Genomic DNA, 20,130 nt, shown 5'->3' with positions numbered 1-20,130 from the left:
TGAAAAATGTATTAAATAAAAATACATTTATTGTAGTTAAGACAAGGAGTTTTTAATACAAAAGATTATTTATGACTCCAAGATAAAAATAGACAAAGAATATGAAAAATGAACTAAAGAAGATGTACAGAAAGCCAATTACTATATGAGAAAGTTGAAAATCACTAGCATTAAAAAACAAAAAAGCAAAAATAACATTTTATTTTGCCAAAAACGCCATCTGGGGTTTTTTTCTCCTCGATCCCTGGGTTGGGAGGATCCCATGGAGGAGGGCATGGCAACCCACTCCAGTATGCTTGCCTGGAGAGTCCTCATGGACAGAGGAGCCTGGGAGGCTTCAGTCCATGGGCTGGCAGAGTTGACACGATGCAGCTACTAAGCACAGCACAGCACACAGTGAGCATAGTTAAAAACTTGCATTCAAATCCCAGCTAAAAAGTCTACCTACCTATGCGACCTTGGCCAAAATTTTTGACCTCTCTCTCTGTTGCAGTTTCCTATTCCATAAAATGGGGTTAATCAGTAGAATGAGACTTAAATGAGCTAATGAAAGTAAAATTCTTAAAAGAGTACTTGGTTGAAAAAATACTTTGGGTAAACTAGCTTAAAATACTTTATTAAAAATTTTAAAAAGAGTATCTGGCACATATGGGTTTAGCTAATTATTTAACAGCTGTGTTAGCACTATTTAAATGTGACTAGTATAACTGTTTGGAGAAGGCAATGGCACCCACTCCAGTACTCTTGCCTGGCAAATCCCATGGACGGAGGAGCCTGGTGGGCTGTAGTCCATGGGGTCGCTAAGAGTCGGACACGACTGAGCGACTTCACTTTGACTTTTTACTTTCATGCATTGGAGAAGGAAATGGCAACCCACTCCAGTGTTCTTGCCTGGAGAATCCCAGGGACGGGGGAGCCTGATGGGCTGCCGTCTATAGGGTCGCACAGAGTCGGACACGACTGAAGCGACTTAGCAGCAGCAGCAGTATAACTGTTACAACTTGACTGGAGAATGGAGATTGGGTATAGAATGTTTACAGAAATAAACAATAGAATTTTAAAAATTATAATAGAATTAAAGATGAGTGGGTAAAATAAGACTAATAAGAATAACCTGATCTGAAAAAGAAGCAAAAGAATTTTTTAGAAATGCAATCATCAAAAAAAATCTAAGGCAATAAACAGGTTAAACATATGTAGAAATAAATTCAGATACATCAATAATTATCATAAACATAAATGAATTAAATTTACCAGTTAAATGACTGTACAACTGTGTTTTTGAAAATCCAGCTAAATACTGTTTGGAAGAGAGGGACATAAAGCATAAGGACATATGAAGGCTGAAAGTAAAAGTAAGTGAAAAGACATATGTGGTAGATGGTAACCAGAAGAAAGCTTGATGGCATGTTAGCATTTAAATAGGAGGGGTTTTTTTTGGTTTTGGGGGAGTAGGTGGGGTGGGGAGGGTTGTTTTGTTTTGTTGCTGCAAAAAGCTTTACTGTTTCCATTCGGTCCAAGGCTTGGAAGAGGGCTCCAGGGTGGTGAAAAAGTGGCCTAGTGCCTGCAGAGAGAGGCTTCAGGCGGAAGCCCTGACACCAGATCAGATCAGATCAGATCAGTGGCTCAGTCATGTCCGACTCTTTGCGACCCCATGAATCGAAGCATGCTAGGCCTCCCTGTCCATCACCATCTCCTTCTCAAAGGCTGCTGGGCTTCCAAGGCTCCTTCCGACTAGTCGTGCTGGATGGTGAGCCTTTGGAAGAGACACTCAGCCAGCCCAGCCTGGGGACCAGTCCACCATTGGAAGTTAGTCAGGAGATTGCCCATCTTCTCCGTGAGTTTCACTTCCTCATCTAGGAAGTGGCTCTCCAGGAAGTCACAGAGGTGGGGGTCTGCATGGGCAGATCCTAAGAGGGCCTGGTTCAGTTTCTTCTCCATGAGAATGCAGCTTCCACAGTGTCCTGGGTTTTACCCCACTCAACTTGAGATGGCTTCTGTACATCCTGGAAAAAGGTGCAGCCACTGCCCTGGTTTTTCCTTTTCAAGAGAGGCTCAGCACCCTAATTCTTCTCGGCCAATTCCCTGAAACTGTGGCCCATGCCCTCCAGAGTTATGCTGTTGTGGTGGAAATAGAAGCCCAGTGTGGTAGGTGTAAGAGGCTGGCCAATGCAAGGTGACCAGGAAGTTGAAGGCAGCCTCGACCTTGGTGGAATAATTCTGAGGAATCTTGGAGTTCATGGTTAATCGGTAATAAGGAGCTAAGCTCAAAAATTGGTGTTGGCTGGTCCCAGAGGTCGAGGATGGCCGAGTGGCTGGTTCTAAAGTTGCACTTGGAAGAGAAGCTGGAAGGTGGTCAGAGGCTGGAGCAAGGGACATCCCAGGGTCTGTTGCATCAAACACTCTGAAGCAAGAGACAGATTGGCAGGACCACTGAGCGCACTGTCTTGAAATAGGCTTCATGACCAAAACTATAAAAGCCAAAACCAAAAAACTAAAAACATCATCAAGGAAGACTGAGTTCATCAAGAAGCTGCAGCGATTTTAATTTTGCATGCTTCTGAGCAAAATCCGTCAAATTTTCTAAGTAACTGTTGTTGTCCAGTCGCTCAGTTGTATCTGACTCTTTGTGACCCCATGGACTGCAGCCCACCAGGCTTCCCTGTCCTTCACGATTTTCCAGTTTGTTCAAACTCATGTCCATTGAAACAGTGATACCATCCAACTATCTCATCCTCTGTCATCTCCTCTTGCCTTCTATCTTTCCTACCATCAGGGTCTTTTCCAATGAGTTGGCTCTTCACATCAGGTGTCCAAAGTATTGGAGCTTCAGCATCAGTCCTTCCAATGAATATTCAGGACTGATTTACTTTAGGATGGACTGGTTGGATCTCCTTGCAGTCCAAGGGACTCTCAAGAGTCTTCTCCAGCACCATAGTTTGAAGGCATCAATTCTTCAGCATTCAGCCTTTTTTATTGTCCAGCTCTCACTTCTGTACATGCCTACTGGAAAAACCATAGTTTTGACTAAATAGACCTTTCTCGGCCAAGTAATGGCTCTGCTTTTTAGTACACTGTCTAGGTTTGTCATAATTTTTCTTCCAAGGAGTAAGCGTCTTTTAATTTCATGGCTGCAGTCACCATCTGCAGTGATTTTGGAGCCCCCCTAAAATAAAGTCTATGACTATTTCCATTGTTTCCCCATCTATTTGCCATGAAGTGATGGGACCAGATGCCATGATCTTAGTTTTTTGAATGTTGAGTTTTAAGCCAGCTTTTTCACTCTCCTCTTTTACCTTCATCAAGAGGATCTTTAGTTCCTCTTCACTTTCTGCCATAAGGGTGGTATCATCTGCGTATCTGAGATTATTGATATTTCTCCCAGCAATCTTTATTCAAGCTTGTGCTTCATCCAAAAATTACAGGAAGAAACCAATAAATGTATCATGTAATGGAAGATTTCTGTGTCATTTGCTCATTTTATTTAATAAATGTTCTCGGGTGCCTGCATGCTAGGAACTTTTCTATTCATGAAAATATGACTGTGAATGAGACATAAGAATCCTTTTGAAGTTTACTATACTGGAAAGACAGGGTGAAATATACAAATAAATACAGTAAAATCCTGTGAAAATACACACAGGATATGATGAATTCTGAGATGATAGAACGGATGATTTGTTCCTCACCACCACCGAATCCTGCAGATGGTACAAAAGAAGAGTGAGGTTCTTATTCTGGGGTTGGGGAATGGAAAATGACAGGGGGTAGAGGGAGGAGCCTGGCAGGAAAATAGCGCAAAACCCAGAAGGCAGGTGGAGTTTGACTCCTGCTAGCTCAGCGACCTCCCAACTCAATATTCCCAAACTGGGCCAACAAAACTTTTGCCATCTAGCCGGCAATTTCCTGGAATCACTGGCGCTGCCCTCAAGTCAACGGCAGACCCTGAATCCTTCCCATCAGGACAAACTGGAGAGAACAAGCGCCGCTAGATGGCGCCAGACTACAGCGGGGACCAGGATGGGTTTTGGAGAGCAGGACTGGGCAGGGTCTCCTACCCATTTTATTAATCTCACGCTGAAAGACACACAGGAAATCAAAGACAAAAAGACTGGAACGGAAGACCTAGGACTACACTATTTCTCAAAGGATGTGATAATCTATGTAAAAAATGGAGAACTTTGCTTATTAAAAGTAATAAGAATATACCATAAGATTAATATGTAAGATTCAACTGCACTTCTGTAAAATTTAACAAGTATTCAGAAAACGCTTCTATAACAATATACACATCAGTTCAGTTCAGTTCAGTCGCTCAGTCGTGTCCGACTCTTTGCGACCCCATGAACTGCAGCGCGCCAGGCCTCCGTGTCCATCACCAACTCCGGGAGTTCACCCAAACCCATGTCCATTGAGTCGGTGATGCCATCCAGCCATCTCATCCCCTTCTCCTCCTGCCCCCAATCCCTCCAAGCATCAGAGTCTTTTCCAATGAGTCAACTCTTCTCATGAGGTGGCCAAAGTGCTGGAGTTTCAGCTTTAGCACCAGTCCTTCCAATGAACACCCAGGACTGATCTCCACATAGAAAACATAATTTAGAAAGAGATTGTATTTAAATAGCTCAAAAATAGACATCTAAATTAAACTTAATAAAAGATGTACAAGGTCTGTACAGAAAATATATATAGCATTATTAAAAGACACTCAGAAGATCTAAGTAAATGGAGAAATATATTCATGGACACAAAGGCTGAATTTTTTAAAGTGATTCTCCCCCAGTTGATGTGCAGAATTAACATAATCTTGATCAAAATATCAAGAGAGGTTTTGTGAAACATTACAGCTGACTCTGATATTTATATGGAAAAGGAAGAAAACCCAAGGCACTTTTCAATTTTTATTGAAGGAGAAACTTGGTCAAACAGACACTGAAACAATTGAAACTAATGGTGAAACCATAGTAATTGAGATAATGTTGTTTTGATACAGAGAAGGAAAAAAGGTCACTGAACAAAAGGGAGAGCCCAAAAGACCCAAGAATATATGGAAACCTGGTACGTGACAGAGGTGACAATGCTGATCAGTGATGAACTGAGAACTGAGAGTAAATAAGTAGGTGAGTTTCTTTTGGTAATAAATAAACAGGGAAGAAGGAAAAATTCTCCCTTTTAGAGGAATCTCGTGTAGAAGGAATGAAGAGATAGCAAATGACCATTTAGCAACTATTACAGAAAAGGCAGAGGAACCAGAGATCAAATTGCCAACATCTGTTGGATCATCGAAAAAGCAAGAGAGTTCCAGAAAAACATCTGCTTCTGCTTTATTGACTTTGCCAAAGTCTTTGACTGTGTGGGTCACAACAAACTCTGGAAAATTCTTAAAGAGATGAGAATACCTGACCACCTGACCTGCCTCTTGAGAAATCTGTATTCAGGTTATGAAGCAACAGTTAGAACTGGACATGGAACAACAGACTGGTTCCAAATAGGAAAAGGAGTACGTCAAGGCTGTACATTGTCACCCTGCTTATTTAACTTATATGCAGAGTACATCATGAGAAACACTGGGCTGGATGAAGCGCAAGCTGGAATCAGGATTGCTGGGAGAAATCTCAATAACCTCAGATATGTAGATGACACCACCCTTATGGCAGAAAGTGAAGAAGAACTAAAGAGCCTCTTGATGAAAGTAAAAGAGAAGGGTGAAAAAGTTGGCTTAAAGCTCAACATTCAGAAAATGAAGATCATGGCATCTGGTCCCATCGCTTCATGGGAAATAGATGGGGAAACAGTGGAAACAGTGACAGACTTTTTTTCTTTGGGCTCTAAAATCACTGCAGATGGTGACTGCAGCCATGAAATTAAAAGATGCTTGCTCCTTGGAAGAAAAGTTATGACCAACCTTGACAGCATATTAAAATGCAGAGACATTACTAGACCAACAAAGGTCAGTCTAGTCAAAGCTATGGTTTTTCCAGTAATCATGTATGGATGTGAGAGTTGGACTATAAAGAAAGCTGAGCGCCAAAGAACTGATGCTTTTGAGCTGTGGTGTTGGAAAAGACTCTAGAGAATCCCTTGGACTGCAAGGAGATCCAACCAGTCCATACTAAAGGAAATCTCTCCTGAATATTCATTGGAAGGACTGATGCTGAAGCTGAAACTCCAATACTTTGGCCACCTGATGTGAAGAACTGACTCATTAGAATAGACCCTGATGCTGGGAAAGATTGAAGGCAGTAGAAGGGGATGACAGAGGATGAAATGGTTGGATGGCATCACCGACTCAACAGACATGAGTTTGAGTAAACTCTGGGAGTTGGTGATGGACAGGGAGGCCTGGCGTGCTGCAGTCCATGGGGTAGCAAAGAGTCGGATAGGACTGAGTGACTAACTGAACTGACAGTAAAAATTGATTCAGACAAAAGTGTCAATGGATGTCAAAGCTATTAGGTTGAAATTTGATTAATAAGATAGCTACATAGTCTCAAAGTGTCTCTCTACAAATCACTTATTAATTACAAAGGAGGAAATAGTGCTTTTAGAGATGGTAAACCTGGAAGGTGTCACCATAACCAAGTGATCAAAGTTGACATTACCAAAAACAGAGAATAATGACACAGTATGCTTCCTGAGCGTTATGTGGAAAAGGACACAACCTCACTCATAATATTCCTGCTAAAAAAGTTATTAACTAAGTCTAATTGTGAAGAAACATTCTGTGAAGAAAATCACGAAGAAACACCACATTGATGGAGAGTCTACAAAAATAATCGATCTGAACTGTTTGAGTATGTCAGGGTCAAAAAACACAAAGACTGACTGGGGAAGTGAGACTGAAGAGATAATTCCGCTAAGTACAATATGTGATCCTGGACTGGGGTGATCCTGGACTAGATCCTATGGTGGGGGGATGGGCTTGGGGGTGGAGTAGTGAAATGGAGCAGAACCCTATGGTCCTTGCCCCCCACCCCATGTCCTCTGCGTGCCTTTCGTCTGTGGAAAACTAGTCAAAGAATAAGTTTAATCAGAGAAATGAGAAACACAGGAAAAAAAGGGAAACAGTCAGTTCAGTTCAGTCACTCAGTAGTGTCCGACTCCTTGCGACCCCATGAATCACAGCATGCCAGGCCTCCCTGTCCATCACCAACTCCCGGAGTTCACTCAAACTCACGTCCATTGAGTCGGTGATGCCATCCAGCCATCTCATCCTCTGTCTTCCCCTTTTCCTTCTGCCCCCAATCCCTCCCAACATCTGAGTCTTTTCCAATGACTCAACTCTTCGAATAACGTGGCCAAAGTACTGGAGTTTCAGCTTTAGCATCATTCCCTCCAAAGAAATCCCAGGGCTGATCTTCAGAATGGACTCGTTGGATCCCCTTGCAGTCCAAGGGACTCTCAAGAGTCTTCTCCAACACCACAGTTCAAAAGCATCAATTCTTCAGTGCTCAGCCTTCTTCACATTCCAACTCTCACATCCATACATGACCACAGGAAAAACCATAGCCTTGACTAGACGGACCTTTGTTGGCAAAGTAATGTCTCTGCTTTTGAATATTCTATCTAGGTTGGTCATAACTTTCCTTCCAAGGAGTAAGCATCTTTTAAACAGTCAAAGGAGATCAAATAATAATCACGTAGTCATTAAGCATAGTCAGGAACCTTTAGTTCTTTCCCAAGGACTGTAGATAATATTCTGAGCCATATCCTGTGAGCTGTCATAGATACCAAAACACCGAGTGGAAGAAGTTAACTATTTGATGACCAGACTGTATCCACGACAGAAGCTGCCACAATTCTGAGAATCGGCCTCAAAGAAATGGGAACAAATGCACCCTGGAACTGAAGATTAACTGTACCTGAAACAGTCGAGATGACGCTGGTCAGACCACTGATGACCAATTTGAAGATGACTGTCAGAGCTGACTGTGCTGTTTCTGCATGTGGCCCTCCCCACTCTTCGCTCTAAGAATCTCTTGCCCCAGGGGGCAGGGCGGGGGAGAGTTAGTCTTTGGACAGATGTCCGCCACCATCCTCCCCAGTTGCTGGCATCTGAAATAAAGCAATTTTTCCTTTCCACCAACTTGGCCTGTTTATTGCTTTTGAGCGATGAGCAGTCAGACCCCACAGACTCCTCTTGCTAACAGCAGAGTGGCTTGTTGTTGTTTAGTCACTAAGTCGTGTCTGACTTTTTTGTGACCACAAGGATTGTAGCCTACCAGTGAATTGTAGCTCAGTTGGTAAAGAATCTGCCTGCAATGCAGGAGACCTGGGTTTGATTCCTGGGTTGGGAAGATCCCCTGGAGAAGGAAATGGCCATTCACTCCAGTATTCTTGCCTGGAGAATCCCATGGACAGAGGAGCCTGGCAGGCTACAGTCCATGGGGTTGCAAAAGTTAGACACAACTTACCAACTAAACCACCACCATCAGGATCCTCTGTCCATGGGATTCCCCAAGCAAGAATACTGGAGAGGGTGGCCATTTCCTTCTCCAGGGGATCTTCCCAACATCTCCTGCATTGGCAGGCAGATTCTTTATCACTGAAGTACCAGGGTAGCCCAGGATGGCTACAAAGGATATTTATTAGGGTAACTGGTGAAAGTTGAAAATGGGCTATAGGTTAAACATAGCAATGCATCAGTGTTAAATTTTCCAGTTTTGATAACTGGATGTCCTTGTTTTAGAAAATATATACCCAAGTATTTAGAGGCAAAAAGGTAAAATATCTACTAGCTTATTCTCAAATGGTTCGGAATTGACAACAATAACCATTGCACAGAGACACAAAATGAGAAAACAAATGTGGTAAATGATGGCTGTTGAGTTTAGTGAAGGGTATGCAGAAATGTCTGGCAATATTCTTTAATCTTCTCTGTGTTTTAAACTATTTTTAAATAAAATGTTTAAAAATAGCAAGGAAAAAGTAAGTAGAAAACTGGAAACAGTGGTAGCGTTTGTGAGTAGTGAGAGAGGCCTGAGGGTGGGGAAGGGAGGAACACATAGGTAGATGCAACAGTACTGATGATGTGCTAGTCCCCAAACTAGATGATGAGCTCGTGGACATCCATTTTATTATGTACCTTTAACTATTAGGTATACATCTGTATACATGTATATGTATGTATATATACATATATGTATACATATGTATACTTTGGCCACCTGATGCGAAGAGCTGATTAATTTGAAAAGACCCTGATGCTGGGAAAGATTGGGGGCAGGAGGAGAAGGGGATGACAGAGGATGAGATGGTTGAATGGCATCACCGACTCAACGGACATGAGTTTAAGTGAGCTCCGGGAGTTGGCAATGGACAAGGAGGCCTGGTATGCTGCAGTCCATGGGGTTGCCAAGAGTCTGACATGACTGAGCGACTGAACTGAACTGATACATTATGTACTTTTGTACATGTAAAATATTATACTTTAAAAGATGATAAAAGAAAGAACAAAGAAAAAGATAGTAAGGCACGAATCATGCAATCTGATGAGCTATGTGTCCTCAAGTATGTTTCTTTTCCTCTCTGAGGTTGTCCTCACCTACAGAAAGGGAATAAAAGATCTACTGTGTAGCTGTGTTGTAAAGCACTTGGCAGTGAGCGCTCATTAAGTGGCAGCTGCTGTTGTTATTTTCTCTGATAGAGATAAGGGGCATACACCTACAGAGATAAAGCCTGATTAAAGTAATAGAAGTTTGAAATAATCTTTGGGATCAGTTGGTGAGGAAGTTATCCAGGGAGTAAAACTGAGCTAATGTTGGAAATCATTAAGTAGTTTTAGAGCCAATGAGCTTTGTCTATTTTTTCCAAGCTGTACTCCATGATCAGGAAGACTTGGAGAAAAACGTATTTATGCTGGAAGGTGTAGAGGAAGGTCAACAAAGCAGAAAGGCTGCTGAGAGTGAGGCAGATAGCATCCTGCCTAGGCTATAAGTTAAGTTACTTCAGTCGTGTCTGACTCTGTGCGACCCCATAGACGGCAGCCCACCAGGCTCCCCCGTCCCTGGGATTCTCCAGGCAAGAATACTGGAGTGGGTTGCCATTTCCTTTTCCAATTCATGAAAGTGAAAAGTGAAAGTGAAGTCGCTCAGTCGTGCCTGACTCTTAGTGACCCCGTGGACTGCAGCCTACCAGGCTCCTCCGTCCATGGGATTTTCCAGGCAAGAGTACTGGAGTGGGTTGCCATTGCCTTCTCCATCCTGCCTAGGCTATAGCCTTCTATTATATAAAGTTTTGGAAAATGAGACACAATTTGGAAGAACTAGAAGATATAAAGTGAGCTGATAATTTACTAGATTAACTGGAGACTATATGAAGAATTCCTAGCAGAATAATGATTTTCCAGTCCAGAATAAGGACATCCATTTCTATATTTTATGTATCAAATAAAAAATCATTCTAACATGATATATGTACACTAAGTTAGACAGATGCCCTCATAGTTTACCTATGTTTGATATACGAGAGCCCTTAACAAATTGCAACAAAAGAAAAAAGGGAGCAAATATGTAGTGAGCTCCCACTTCATTCAAAGATAGCTCTGCTGTAAGGGTTATAATTGAGGATTTGGTATTAGCTAGTGCATGATTGATTGAAATTTTCATTTTTCCCGTATTATTTGCTTTCTGAGTATATACACACAGGTAATTTTGGCGTATCATGCATGAAACTAAACTCAAAAAGTATGAACACTAGAGCAAATTTAATGCTTATACATTGAAAGTGTGAAAGTGGAAATTGCTCAATCATGTCTGACTCTTCACAGTCCATGCAGTTCTCCAGGCCAGAATACTGGAGTGGGTGGGTGTTCCCTTCTCCAGAGCATCTTCCCAACCCAGGGATCGAACCCAGGTCTCCTGCATTGCAGGCGGATTCTTTACCAGCTGAGCCACCAGGGCATTACTAACAGTCAATTCAGTGAAGAAAAGAAATAATATCAGTAGTCTGGCATCTCAAATGTCAAATGTTTTTCCATATAGATAGTATACAGAAAAATCTGTCACCCTAAGTACTAGAAATGCTGCTGAAGAACCACTATACTAGCTGTTGGTGTATGGGAAATACTTTCGTTTTCTTCCTTCAGTGTTTATTTCTTATATATGAATTATTTATATTATATATCAACTATTATCACCTTATTTTATATCAACATAATGTATATTAATGGCACCCCACTCCAGTACTCCTGCCTGGAAAATCCCATGGACGGAGGAGCCTGGTAGGCTGCAGTCCATGGGGTCGATAGAGTCAGACATGACTGAGCGACTTCATTTTCACTTTTCACTTTCATGCATTGGAGAAGGAAATGGCAACCCACTCCAGTGTTCTTGCCTGGAGAATCCCAGGGACGGGGAAGCCTGGTGGGCTGGCGTCTATGGGGTCGCACAGAGTTGGACACGACTGAAGCAACTTAGCAGTAGCAGCAGCAGCAGCATTATTATCTATTATTTATTCTTTCCTTTATTGCTTCCTATACTAAATGCACAGACAATTTCAGAGATGAAGGCAGGTATATGTGGTATTAAGTTAGAGATTTTAAAAGAAATTTATTATAAAATTTTGGAGTTATATGTATAAAAATAGGTAACCCCAACCATTGTCTTGTTCTGACTTTGACAGTTTCACATCATGCAGTCACTATATTCTCCAAAAATAGAGTTACATAGAGAAGTTATAACAATTAATGTGAGCTTCCTGAGAAATGCACTTTTAGAGGAACTGAAGAATATGGGGAGGAATGATACTTGCAAACCTAGGAATGTTGTATTTGAGTCAATATAACAAACTAGTTATGAGGAGGCACCAGTGAAATGAAAAGATCTTAAAGAGAATGATCTTTCTGGTCCAGGAAGATCCCACATGCCTCGGGGGCAAGTAAGTTCACAACTACAACAAGAGGAGACACCGCAATGAGAAGCCTGCACACCTGAGCAGAGAGCAGCCTCTGCTCGCCACAACTGGAGAAAGCCCTTGCACAGCAATAAAGACCCAGTGCAGCCAATAATAAATAAATAGTTTTTCCAAAAAAAAAAAAGAGTAGGATGACTCGATTCATGACATATTTCTGCCAAAACTATCTTTGAAAAAATAAGTTTCATAAAGAATAAGAGAAAATAATATACTACTATCACAGGCTTTAAAATCTAAATGGGGATTTCTGATTCCATATGATAAATTGAATGGATGTATCACTTCCATTCTCTCCTGAATTCCTATTAAAATGATAACAACAGGTTTTGTAGGATGGAAAGCTGATGAATTGGGAGAGTAGAGAAAATTGAATCTAATTTCTTCCAAAAAGGAGGAAAAACCAAACTCAGGAACTTGGTTGTACAGAAAGACAGTGAGGCACAGATCTGGAATTCAGAGAATCGTTTGAAAGTCTATACAAGAGGCAGTTAGACCCCAAAAAGCCTCTTCCAAAACCTCAGACATGAGATTAATTCCTTCAGAACATGAATCAAAAAGGTTCTGAGCTTGAGGAGAGAAAGGTTCAGAAAAGCTCAAGGGGAGCCAAGGGGCTGAAAATAGGTGGATTAAGTGGAAGTTTGTGTATTTATGGGAGAAACACACAATCACCCTTTCACCAGCCCTGTTTCCCCTTCCAGATCCTCAAATCCCTGTAGCCAGGCACAAGACTTGAGGGTCTCTACATAGAAACTGAGTGACCCCTGAGAATATTCTGCAAATTCAAGGCCGTCGTCAGGCGTGAGAGTCTCAAACAAACATACAAATCATGAACTATGACTAGAAAGCAACCATTCAAGATTGGAGCAGGAGAACAAAAGTTTTTGGAAATAAATTCAAAATGGAACTCAGATTATTTGACAAGTATTGTGCCATATTTAGAAAAATTATTTGGAAGACTACCAAATGAATAACTGATACAACTGTTGACTCCAGGGGAAATGAAAAGAAGCATAATCATGGTACACTGCTAGTTTCAGCAGTGAAATATGCGTAGACAGTCAAAATAATGTAAACACATAATAAAATCTAGCCAAATCTGGGATCTGATTATATTGGGAGGTTGGAGGGGAAAAAAAGTAAGTTGATCATATAAGAGAGCTAAACCCTTACTTACCAATGTGTAAAGTCAATAGACCATGTATTGCTATTGCTAAATTGCTAAGTTGCTTCAGTCGTGTCCAACTCTGTGCGATCCCATAGATTGCAGCCCACCAGGCTCCCCCGTCCCTGGGATTCTCCAGGCAAGAACACTGCAGTGGGTTGCCATTTCCTTCTCCAATGCATGAAAGCGAAAAGTGAAAGTGAAGTCGTTCAGTCGTGTCCAAGTCCTAGCAACCCCATGGACTGCAGTCCACCAGGCTCCTCCATCCATGGGATTTTCCAGGCAAGGGTACTGGAGTGAGGTGCCAAGACCATGTATAAATAGATATAATAAATTATATCAGCATAAACATGTAATTCTCATGTATAAAAATAAATACCACAAGACACAGGGGAGATTAGAAATAGGGAGTGAGACTGGCCACAGGAAGAGTTTTTAAAAATTATAAAAAATAGCAACCCACTCCAGTACTCTTGCCTGGAAAATCCCATGGACGGAGGAACCTGGTAGGCTACAGTCCATGGGGTTGCAAAGAGTCAGACACGACTGAACAACTTCACTTTCACTTTTCACTTTCATGCATTGGAGAAGGAACTGGCAACCCACTCCAGTGTTCTTGCCTGGAGAACCCCAGGAACGGAGGTGCCTAGTGGGCTGCCGTCTATGGGGTCCCACAGAGTCAGACACGATTGAAGTGACTTACCAGCAGCAGCAGCAGCATAACTATCTATTGTAGCCCATTATTTTGATTATACTATCAAATAGTAGCTTATACATAAGCTTATATTCTGTGTTTTTCAACAATGTTTAATCCATGATTTCATTTGATACGCAAACAAAAACCATGTATTGTTTTTAATATTATTTGGAGATTGAAATGAAGCAAACTTTGTGGCTAAAAACAATTTAAAGCAATAAGACAAAAATAAAGTTCATAGGTTAATATAAAAAAATAAAGCAATGAGACAAAATACTGTTTTGTTTTCAAACTGCACATACTCCTTGCCTCTTCCACAGAATGGGATAAGAACATGCCTCCCAATCCTGGTAAAAATAACAGTTGTTCACTCTTTTTCATTTCCTGGCTAAGGATCTTAAAGTTTCTCCTTATTTCAATCAATCCAATTTAATGTATTCAATCCAAACTCATTGTTTCCTGGCTTTCCAAGCCTGTCCTCCTCTCCCCTAGAGGCTAGATTTCTACCTATCTAGCCTTATTTTCCATTTCATCACAATAAGCACCTTCTGTTTGAGTTATATAGATGTCTCAGAACCCTGTCCACTCTGGGCCATGCCTGCTGTCATCTTTGGGGTCAAGCTATGACTTCAATACCTGGGCCTATTTCCTCTGTACCTGACCAAGGCCTTCTTATCCTTCAAAACCTGCTTCAGGATTGGCAAAGATATTTTTCATCATAATTCTACTATTTTATCATCCTTGAACTTTGGTTTTTTATCATTACAACTTGAAAATACTATTTACTGAAGACAACAATTTGAAAATTTTGTTTATGACCTTCTCAGACAAAGGAAAATTTAAACAAATGAACATTTGTCTAAATTCAAGACAAATGTGCTGAATCTATTGGGTTGGCACCATACCAATAATTTCCACAATGTGATGTACCAGTGATTTTTTTTTTTTTTATAGCATTGTGGCATTTGCTATTAAAAGACCATCTCTTTAAGGCACCCAGTCCCAACAACAAGAACACACACAAAATTTTTCAATGCCTATCTGAAGGGACAAACAGTAAATCAAGATTAGATTAAGATACCAATAAATCTGATAAGAATTAATTTTTATATTGATGGTTCCTGTTAATTATTTTAAAGGCTATAGTTTTTTTTATATTTATTGTAGGAACCACATAATAGTAACAGAAAACAAAATAAAAAGCAGGGGGGTGGGGGATTGTCTATACTTTTACCACCCAAAGGAACAGTTTTTCTTTTTTTTATTTCTCATCCCCATAAATACATAATTTTACATATAAAGTGTTATACTTTTTACCTTGGTATTGTATTATAAACATTTTCATGTTATAAGACCTTCTTCATACTTATTTTAATACTTAATAATCCACCTATAAATATCTGTATAATAATTCATCTATAGTAGTACCATAATTCAGAGAAGGCAATGGCACCCCACTCCAGTACTCTTGCCTGGAAAATCCCATGGATGGAGGAGCCTGGTGGGCTGCAGTCCATGGGGTCGCTAAGAGTTGGACACGACTGAGCGACTTCACTTTCACTTTTCACTTTCATGCATTGGAGAAGGAAATGGCAACCCACTCCAGTGTTCTTGCCTGGAAAATCCCAGGGAAGGGGGAGCCTGGTGGGCTGCCGTCTATGGGGTCACTAGGAGTCGGACATGACTGAAGCGACTTAGCAGCAGCAGCAGCAGCAGCACCATAATTATTTGTTTCTCTGTCATTAGTCATTTACAGTTCCTTCCAATTTTTTTTAGTAGACTGTGGACAAATAGGGACTCATATGCACGGACAATACTTGTCAAATTTAAAACGTACATCCTCTGACCTAGGAAATCTGTCTCTTGGATTCTATCCTTGAGAGATAATTACAGAACTGTGTAAGCATATATATGCTCTTTGCTGCATTATCTAATAGTAAAAATTCAAAGTAATCTAAAGGTCTGCCCATAGGGTGATAGCTAAATAAACTTTAGTAGACCTATACATCATATATGGTCATTGAAAAAATGAGTTAGGTCTGTCTGGGTTGACTTGGAGGGCATTCATAAACCCAGTGAATGGTAGTGGAGTTAGGGAGGGTATGAGTTTTAGATAAATAGAGCTCATGACTGTGGGAAAAAATGCTATACATGTGCATTTATAACACATTTTACAGATGTGCTTTCTATATTTACAAATTTCCAAAAATTGTAAAGCATTTAGTTCACTTCAGTTCACTTCAGTTCAGTTCAGTCACTCAGTCGTGTCCGACTCTTTGTGACACCATGAATCGCAGCATGCCAGGCTTCCCTGTCCATCACCAACTCCCGGAGTTCACTCAGACTCACGTTCATCGAGTCAGTGATGCCATCCAGCCATCTCATCCTCTGTCGTCCCCTTCTCCTCCTGCCCCCAATCCCTCCCAGCATCAGAGTCTTTTTCAATGAGTCAACTCTTTGCATGAGGTGGCCAAAGTACTGGAGTTTCAGCTTTAGCATCATTCCTTCCAAAGAACACCCAGGACTGATCTCCTTTAGAATGGACTGGTTGGATCTCCTTGCAGTCCAAGGGACTCTCAAGTCTTCTCCAACACCACAGTTCAAAAGCATCAATTCTTTGGCACTCAGCTTTCTTCACAGTCCAACTCTCACATCCATACATGACCGCTGGAAAAACCATAGCCTTGACTAGAAGTAGTTCACTTAGTTTATACAAATACATTGAAAGGTATGAGGGAAAACACAGAATGAAGCATAATTCATGTACACAGGCTAATTCAAAGTTTAGCTTTTCTGGTGGCTTAGATGATAAAGAATCTGCCTGCAATGCAGGAGACCCAGGTTCGATCCATGGGTTAGGAAGCTTCCCTGGAGCAGGGCATGGCAACCCACTCCAGTATTCTTGCCTGGTGGGCCATAGTCCATGGATTGCAAAGAGTCAGACATAATTGAGCAACTAACACTCACACTCACCTCAAAACCCATGGGTAGATTTTCTTTTAATTTAAATTTATTTTTAATTGGAGGATAATTGCTTTATAATATTGTCATGGGTAGATAGTGACCAAACCATTAGGTAGTTCAATTCAATTTAAGTGTTATAATCTTAACAAGAAATATTAAGGTTGTTATTCTATTTAAGATTAAAAAATTAAATTTTGGAATTGATTATTTACTAGATAGTGAAATTATGATCATGCATGGTAATAAAATTAGAATGAATTCTAGCAATCAGAATCCAACAACACATTAAAAAGATCATACACCATGACCAAGTGGGCTTTATCCCAGGGATGCAAGGATTCTTCAATATCCGCAAATCAATCAATGTAATACACCACATTAACAAATTGAAAAACAAAAACCATATGATTATCTCAATAGATGCAGAGAAAGCCTTTGACAAAATTCAACATCCATTTATGATAAGAACTCTCCAGAAAGCAGGAATAGAAGGAACATACCTCAACATAATAAAAGCTATCTATGACAAACCCACAGCAAACATTATCCTCAGTGGTGAAAAATTGAAAGCATTTCCTCTAAAGTCAGGAACAAGACAAGGGTGCCCACTTTCACCATTACTATTCAACATAGTTTTGGAAGTTTTGGCCACAGCAATCAGAGCAGAAAAAGAAATAAAAGGAATCCAAATTGGAAAAGAAGAAGTAAAACTCTCACTGTTTGCAGATGACATGATCCTTTACATAGAAAACCCTAAAGACTCCACCAGAAAATTACTAGAACTAATCAATGATTATAGTAAAGTTGCAGGATATAAAATCAACACACAGAAATCCCTTGCATTCCTATACACTAATAATGAGAAAACTGAAAGAGAAATTAAGGAAACAATTCCATTCACCATTGCAACGGAAAGAATAAAATACTTAGGAATATATCTACCTAAAGAAACTAAAGATCTATATATAGAAAACTATAAAACACTGATGAAAGAAATCAAAGAGGACACTAATAGATGGAGAAATATACCATGTTTTTGGATTGGAAGAATCAATATAGTGAAAATGAGTATACTACCCAAAGCAATTTATAGATTCAATGCAATCCCTATCAAGCTACCAACGGTATTCTTCACAGAGCTAGAACAAATAATTTCACAATTTGTACGGAAATACAAAAAACCTCAAATAGCCAAAGCTATCTTGAGAAAGAAGAATGGAACTGGAGGAATCAACCTACCTGACTTCAGGCTCTATTACAAAACCACAGTTATCAAGACAGTATGGTACTGGCACAAAGACAGAAATATTGATCAATGGAACAAAATAGAAAGCCCAGAGATAAATCCACACACATATGGACACCTTATCTTTGACAAAGGAGGCAAGAATATACAATGGATTAAAGACAATCTCTTTAACAAGTGGTGCTGGGAAAACTGGTCAACCACTTGTAAAAGAATGAAACTAGAACACTTTCTAACACCATACACAAAAATAAACTCAAAATGGATTAAAGATCTAAATGTAAGACCAGAAACTATAAAACTCCTAGAGGAGAACATAGGCAAAACACTCTCCGACATACATCACAGCAGGATCCTCTATGACCCACCTCCCAGAATATTGGAAATAAAAGCAAAAATAAACAAATGGGACCTAATTAAACCTAAAAGCTTCTGCACAACAAAGAAAACTATTAGCCAGGTGAAAAGGCAGCCTTCAGAATGGGAGAAAATAATAGTAAATGAAGCAACGGACAAACAACTAATCTCAAAAATAGACAAGCAACTCCTACAGCTCAACTCCAGAAAAATAAATGACCCAATCAAAAAATGGGCCAAAGAACTAAATAGACATTTCTCCAAAGAAGACATACAGATGGCTAACAAACATATGAAAAGATGCTCAACATCACTCATTATCAGAGAAATGCAAATCAAAACCACTATGAGGTACCATTTCACACCAGTCAGAATGGCTGCGATCCAAAAGTCTACAAGCAATAAATGCTGGAGAGGGTGTGGAGAAAAGGGAACCCTCTTACACTGTTGGTGGGAATGCAAACTAGTACAGCCACTATGGAGAACAGTGTGGAGATTCCTTAAAAAACTGGAAATAGAACTGCCTTATGATCCAGCAATCCCACTGCTGGGCATACACACTGAGGAAACCAGAAGGGAAAGAGATACGTGTACCCCAATGTTCATCGCAGCACTGTTTATAGTAGACAGGACATGGAAGCAACCTAGATGCTCATCAGCAGATGAATGGATAAGAAAGCTGTGGTACATATACACAATGGAGTATTACTCAGCCATCAAAAAGAATACATTTGAATCAGTTCTAATGAGATGGATGAAACTGGAACCTATTATACAGAGTGAAGTAAGCCAGAAAGAAAAACACCAATACAGTATACTAACGCATATGTATGGAATTTAGAAAGATGGTAACAATAACCCTGTGTACGAGACAGCAAAAGAGACACCGATGTATAGATCAGTCTTATAGACTCTGTGGGAGAGGGAGAGGGTGGGGAGATTTGGGAGAATAGCATTGAAACATGTATAATACCATGTATGAAATGAGTCGCCAGTCCAGGTTCGATGCACGGTACTGGATGCTTGGGGCTGGTGCACTGGGACGACCCAGAGGGAGGGGAGGGGAGGGAGGAGGGAGGAGGGAGGAGGGTTCAGGATGGGGAACGCGGGTATACCTGTGGCAGATTCATTTCGATATTTGGCAAAACTAATACAATATTGTAAAGTTTAAAAATAAAATAAAATTTAAAAAAATAAAATAAAATAAAATTGAAAAAAAAATTAGAATGACAATAATGTAATAAAGTGTAAATATAAATTCAAAACTGGTAATTATCCTGCTAATTTAACTAAGTCTAATCTATATAGTCTGAGTGTTAGCTAGTCAGCCTAGTTTGGCTGACTAGATTTTTCCTTAAAAAATAGTCGATTTTTCTCTTACTTTGTACCTGATAAATTTAGTACAAAGGTACTTGTTTATAATTTGAAGAAACCTATTTTTCATGATTTTCCAGTAATGCTACTTTCTATAGAACAAATATTTTCTCAAAATGTTGTGCTCTATTGATAGCTTATTTTTATCCACTAAGTAAGCATTTTCTTGTTTATATTCTTGTGTGGCATCCTTCTTTTTAAAACTACTATAATTATCCATCTACTTATCTTACAAGTGGAAACATAATGTTTCATTTACTATGGAAAGAATACAATATTTTACTACAAAAGGACATCAAAAAGCCCTGTAATTCTGGTGCTTCTTATCCTTGAGTCATAAAAACAGGCTAGGCTTATGGAAGAAAAGAGATTAGAAGGCAGTGTTTATAATCATAGGCAAAACTATACCCTAAACAAGCT

Source organism: Bos taurus, chromosome 6 (assembly GCF_002263795.3).
Source record: "Bos taurus isolate L1 Dominette 01449 registration number 42190680 breed Hereford chromosome 6, ARS-UCD2.0, whole genome shotgun sequence".
Classification (NCBI taxonomy): domain Eukaryota; kingdom Metazoa; phylum Chordata; class Mammalia; order Artiodactyla; family Bovidae; genus Bos; species Bos taurus.
The sequence above is the reverse complement of the archived record's forward strand: the minus strand, read 5'-3'. Positions refer to the sequence as shown.